Source organism: Bombus vosnesenskii, unplaced genomic scaffold, assembly GCF_011952255.1.
Source record: "Bombus vosnesenskii isolate JDL3184/JDL3185 unplaced genomic scaffold, Bvos_JDL3184-5_v1.1 scf7180000015648, whole genome shotgun sequence".
NCBI classification, from domain to species: domain Eukaryota; kingdom Metazoa; phylum Arthropoda; class Insecta; order Hymenoptera; family Apidae; genus Bombus; species Bombus vosnesenskii.
The window spans coordinates 1-6,576 of NW_022884090.1; the positions used below are offsets into that span (position 1 = coordinate 1).

Below are 6,576 nucleotides of genomic sequence, written 5' to 3' on the forward strand. Positions count from 1 at the left end.
ATTGTGTTCTGACTCATGTGCCGCTACATCACCCCCTACCAGTGATAACGTTTTTATTAAGTTAAACTTTTGAAATATTTACAGAGTTTCTATTTGTCATCGTTATTTTCTTTTTTTTTTTTTTTAATTATCGATACACTCGATCCGACAATTTACGACGTCTAACCGAAACCTGCCGGGAACTGATCGATAAAGCGGACCCTACGTCCGGACCGCGCAACATACCTATTCCTGGAGTTTTCTTCCGCGATTCGATCGCTGCTGGCGCTGTTTTCGTCGTTCGCGTTCGCCTGATCTACCGGAATTAGTATGTCAAGAGATACGGCGATTTTTCCTTATACTACAAACGCCGGTTTTAGACGGTCTGTGGAAACCGTTACGTCGCGATTATTAATTTCGGCGGTGTAATTTTCTCGCCTCTTTTTATGACTTCAAACGTTCCTTCAAACGTTCCGTCATACGGCGGCTGGAAAGGGCCCCCTATCGCGTCATGACATAAGAAAACATACGGTTTCTAATTCTAAGAAAACGAAAATTTTCTTTTCGCCATGATGCGTGACCGGATGCGGCCTGACCTTCCCAATCTCTTCTTTAAGCCGGTTCGCGTACTCCGAGTTGGCCTGCTGCTCGGTTGCTATGAAAAATTTCGCCGGCAATCGTATGCCGGTGCCGTAAATCATTTCGGCTGCCGTTGTGCTTAAGTCCTCCTTTATCGCGGTTCGAATGCTTAATAATATAATGGGTAAAATGTCGATCCAGTTGCTCGTGTCGAGACACTTTATCGCCGCTTTTAATTGTCTGTGTAGGCGCTCTACCATCCGAGCTATCCAAGTGGAAAGGACGGCCGAAGCAACGGTTGGCGCTTCCATATCGACGATGGGAGTGGCTTCGGGCCAACGCGAGAAACGATCGATACACTTTGGATAATATCGATAACCTTGTGAATATGGCATGACGATAATGTCTAGTGTATGTGTTGGAACCGGCCTTCTAACGTTTTGAACGTTCCGACATGCTAGGATACGTGCCTGGTGACTTTGCAGCGTTAACATGGTATACACTGTCGCGCCCAAGTTCGACAACCTTTATTAATGGACGGCCAGACGAAACGTGTTGTCACCCATTTTTGCGTAGCGCGTATTCCCGGATGGGAAAGTCTATGTAACGACTGAAATACGGCGCGACGTAACGGTTCCGGTACGTACGGTCGCGAGGTTTCGTTCGTGAGATCGCAATAAATTCCGACATCCTGATCGGGAAATCGTATTTTTGTCAATTGCAGCGCGCTAGAGCCGGACTCAGTGATTTCGCGTAGCTCGGTATCGTCTTCTTGCGCTGCGGCTAACGTTTGATGATGGACGGATTTCCCGATCGCTTCTATTCGTGGTAGAGTATCGGCTACGTTATTGTCTACCCCTTTAATGTGTCGGATATCGGTCGTAAATTGTCCTACGTAGTCTAAGTGTCCAAACTGTCTCGGCGAACACTTGTCGGGATTTTGATCAAACGCGTATACGTTTATATACGCGTATACGTACGCGTAGGGGTTTGTGATCAGTATAAATCGCGAAATCTCTCCCTTCGACAGCGTGCCTGAATCGTTTCACCGCGGTGTACATCGCGAGTAATTCTCGATCGTATGCGTTCTACTTTCGTTGCGCGGGGGATAGCGATTTCGTCATGAAACCTAGGGGCTGCCAAGTATCGTTGACGCGCTGTTGAAGTACCGCTCCTATGGTGTAATCGGAAGCGTCGACCTTCTCCTTGCTGGTAAAGGGATCGATATTCCTGGTCTGTAAGGTTGCTCTGTTGACGAGAGCAGCCACCTCCGTATTGTCACTCAGAGCGGCTCTTAACTTGACCGCCACCGACCTGTCGAATTCAATGAATATATGGCCGGCTCTCGTTTTACGCACCCCCATAGCTCCTTCCAAGGTGCTCCTAGCCGCCATTATTTTCCTATAAACTTGAAGCCATTCACAGCCTTCTTCAACTTTATCTAGAATGGCTTCCTTCCATCTCCTATTCCTTGGTACGCCTCTCTCTTCGATAACAACTCTCTCTTCGATAACAGCCTGCCGGTTGTTACCCGGACGCACCATAGGGATAGCTTGCTCTAAGGGAGCCCTCCTCTCCCTTTTCCTTCTTTCTATCCTCATCCAACCTTCAGAATCCTCACTATAATCCTGTTCACTCCTTACCTTCCTGATTTTCCTCCCACACGCCTCGGCGTATGTGGCCTCTCCTCTTCGGGGCCTCTTAAGTTCCACTACTCTCATTGTTTCAGCCGGCGATACCACTTTCCTTTTAGGCTATCCGCCTTTAGTCATCATCGCTTCTTTCATTCTTTCTGTCCTGTCTACCCTTCTTTCGATCTCGATAGGCTCTCTTCTTCTCTTTCTCCTTCTAGCCTTCTGCTCTCCACATTGTTCCAAGGAAGACAGGATGCCTTTAATCAAATTTCCTATCTCCCTAATCCCCTCATCCTTATCTTTATCCAACTGAAATTTTTTGACTGAAACATTTAACATCTGCGCTGCACCCGCCAAGGCTTGTATGAACCCTTTCAGCTCAGCCCTGGAGATCATATCGACCCGACTTTATTCCTTCATAATAGGAACTTACACCGAGCCGACCGTACATACTCTTAAACGATGCCGCATCGACGGGGCGAACCACCACATATGTTCGTCGCGACCCGCTAGCGCATGCGTCCTAACGTTACCCATCACGTAAATGGCGTCAGTTCTACACACGTGCGCGTCTTAATAGTAAATTTATTACGCGTATTACCGCTTCACAAAATAACGTCATCGCGAGTGTTATAATAACTCCGCTATAATTAAAGAAACGAATCTTACTCGCATGGCCGCTCGAACCTGCAATATCTGCGGCGGATAGTGAAGCGTTCCCAGAAAGTGCACGTGCGTGTTAGTATTTGGTGAATATTAATTAATTGATTATTTCTACAAAGCTCATTATCGCTTATGCATTTCCCGCAACGCGTGAATATCTTACATTACACGTTCCTCAGTGTGCTGTTTGTTCATAACGACAAGGTGAAATACGACAACAAAGTCGAACGCTACCGCTAATATCGCTATATACGCTAATATCGTCGCGTCAGTTATGGCGCGTTTCGACTCGCGGAATCTCTTTTCATATTTAGCCATCAGATATATCGCGATGAAATAAGGGAATACAGAGGTTAGGACAATTATCTAGTTTACTATTCGATGGAATTTTACTGCAAGTAATTTTTGAGTTATTTGTTTCTTGTTACTTGTTGTTGTTTATTTGTTTCGCTCTTCGTTAATATTCCAAATTCTCTTTTGTCATCGCCTTTTTAGCACTAACAATAAGCGTTGAGAGTAATCTTGATATGAACAGGATGATCAGAATTTTTACACGAAACGCAACAAGGTTGATTTGTGTTATCCTTCCTTTCTTCGATACGGAAATCTGGATCAATACTTGCATCTGGATCGTAATTCATCGTTGAATTTAACGCTGCGACAGTCCGTTGCAATTAGAAGCAACATGACCTAAACGTTAGCAGGTCTTACATTGCATTTCGTTTGTCATATCTAATGTTTGGTGAAAAGTGAAGGCAAAATACTGAAAATCAACCGAAGATCAGAAATTGATGAAAATTTCAGGCTGGCTTTTGACACTAATCTCACCAGGCCCGGTCAAATAACTGGTTTTAAAAGTTGAGAAATCAATTAATCGGAGAATATAAAAATTCACGTAAAGCTAAATGAACAAAAGATATAACGATAAATGTACAATTTTAAATTAGATATTTAAACCAGTCATTTGACTAGGGGTGGTGAGGTTAGTGTTAATTAAATAGTTTAGTAGTCGTTGAGCGACATTTTGAATATTCATTCGTATAATAATTAGCAAAATAACTTTTCTTCGTTGATTCCTCCACCATAATTAATTTCCATTATTTATATCCTTCATTACACATTTCTTAATTCCCCGTTCATTCAGGATATTTCTAAGAATAAAAATCATTAGATCGGTCAAAACTTCAGGTACTACGTCGTGATAATAAAAATGATATAGAGAAAATATCAATGGACTTCAAATTTTCAACCGTGAAAAAATTATTCTCTTACTACATTTTGGACTTAAAAATAAATATCGTTTCACTTTTATTATTTTTATATTAGTATTAAAAGCGAATACGCACTCAAAAAGCGCTTAAGACGTCATTGCGGAACAGTAATTTTAAGTAATTTTTCACTTTCTCCATGCTGTTGTTTCAATCTTGCTTTGTTTAACGAAATTAAGATTATAAAGTAAGGTAACTAAAGTAATAAGTTAGACAAATGTGTCTGTGATGTTGCCAGTAGGGCTACGAATTATTGTACGATATTTGTAAATATCGACGTAGAGAAAGAATTGTGCTGCGCAATTCGAAAGATTCCTGCTGCGTAATTCGAAAGAAAGTGCTTCGTAGAATAGGAATGTTTTTGTTGATGTATACATTTCTTTGTCTAGATCGTTAACTGCGTAGCTGCTTGTGCCACCGGCTCTTGTGTCCCCCTTCCCCCCTCCCTCACACTTTGTAAGTTACTCGGCGAAACTAACGTACAAGGAGTCATTTAGTCGTCTTATTTCGTACCGATAACATGGATCGTGTTGCGTCAGGTTTGCAACATATTCTAACGTATTGGCGGCGTCGGTCTTTTATTACTCTAATAATTTAATCCAATTAAATAATCACACGCGAAAATAATAAAATTTTATCACATAATTTTGTACGCGACGTTAGAGTTCTTGTTCGCCGATTATAATTTTAACGCTCACGGTAATGTGATCCTATTTCATATTCTTTTGAATATTCTTTTTCGGTATTAGAGTCAGTGCATCTCTCAAGAGGTCAAAGCTTCTGCAGGAGCTCAAGAATGTAAGTAGTTTTAAATATTGTATTTCAGTTTGTTCTCTTATACAATAAATTTATTATACAATAAAAATGATTGATAATTTAGAAAACTGTAAATGCCCTCTTTAATTGAAATAAAGTCTTAAAATTTTAACATTAAAGTACAATAAAACTGGCTGATACGCATCAAAAATCACTGAATATGTTGTTCTCAAACTTTTATATTAGAGTTCCAATTTACATATTTATTAGAGTTTAGTCTTTATTGTTGCTAAAGTTTCACGTTTGTTATTATGTGTTACCGATTTTAATATCTTATGTTTTGTTGTAGACATATCACTACTTCAACTTCGTCATCTTCTTCAGGAGTGTTCTAACAGTGGCACAAAAGCCAAGTATGTAAGTATTTTTACATACTTACTTTCAGTTATGTCTATTCTGTATATTTTTCTTTGATCACTATCAATGCAGAAATACAATTTGACTGAAAATTTAGGAGGATAGCATTTTCTGGGGTTATTTTTTCGTTAAAATAAAATAAGAGTTAAAGTCTTAATACCGAATTATAAAACAAATGACTAACATACTACAGATTATTTTAGATTTTACACATTCATATTAGAGTCTCAGTTTTTATACTTACCAAATTTTATTAGAATTTCAATCTTTATTATTGCTAAAGTTACTAAAGTTAATAAACCTTCATTTTTCATTATCTCCAACTTTTCAAATAGTCAGCGATCACTCATCCTGTTTTGTTTCGTAACAGATTTTTCGCAGTCTACATTTCTATTATTAGCCTTTCAACGGTTCCTGTCTGATGTTAGTCTCCCGGATGAAATTCGCTGGGATAGCGCAGCATCCACGGTAACGTTCTCTGTTTGTCTGCTTCGAACGGTGAGTCGCATGCATTTCTGTTCTTCTGGTCACTCAATTATGCCGTGGGATAAAAGACCCGAATCGGCACGGGTGACTGGTTGTATTACGTAGAATTCTTTGCGAGCATAGTGAACGCGGGTATCTTTTATACCCGTGAGTAGTAACGCTCTCTTTTTCAAATTTATTAGTTTAAGATAGGTCTTCTTGCACAGCGCGATGATAATAATTAGTTTTTTAATAATTAAGTTAAACATATACACTTGAGAATATATTCGCGTTATTTATAAATATGCATGTTAATATTCCGTATGAATATTTGCAAATGGCAAATATCTACACGAATATACTTGATCTTTAGCAATGAATTAATCGTGACAATATTAACCCCTTAACCTACAACTACGGGCGTAGCCCGTAGTGCGATGATCGAACCAAACGTAAATATTACGGGCATAGCCCGTAGTACGATGATCGGACCAAACGTAAATATTACGGGCATTCTCAAACATAAATCGTAGGTTAAGGGAATAAGTCGCGTTCGTTTATTTCACTTCTCCTAGAATTTAAAATATCAGTTAATCAAAGCAATAATTTTGAACACTGCTTCTGCATTTTCGATTATGTGCTTTGATAAAGAGATTATCTGAGATTATTTCTTTCTTAGTAATATATTTAGAGTCAGTTATTCCATTTGATCGAGTCTCAGTCTTTTTCGCTACCTTCTTTGCAATATTAAAATTTTGTCCTGGTTTATTAAATTAATACAGTAGTGTTACTTAGTTACTATTAAATTAATAAAG

General features: G+C 39.5%; 1 long non-coding RNA gene across 1 annotated transcript; it reads left to right on the plus strand.

Moving 5' to 3' along the window:
• Positions 1 to 4,901: 4,901 nt before the first annotated feature.
• LOC117241309 lies at positions 4,902 to 5,678 on the plus strand. Its single transcript, XR_004494940.1, has 3 exons — positions 4,902 to 4,921; positions 5,229 to 5,296; positions 5,667 to 5,678. It is a non-coding gene; the product is annotated as an uncharacterized LOC117241309 (long non-coding RNA).
• Positions 5,679 to 6,576: the final 898 nt, after the last annotated feature.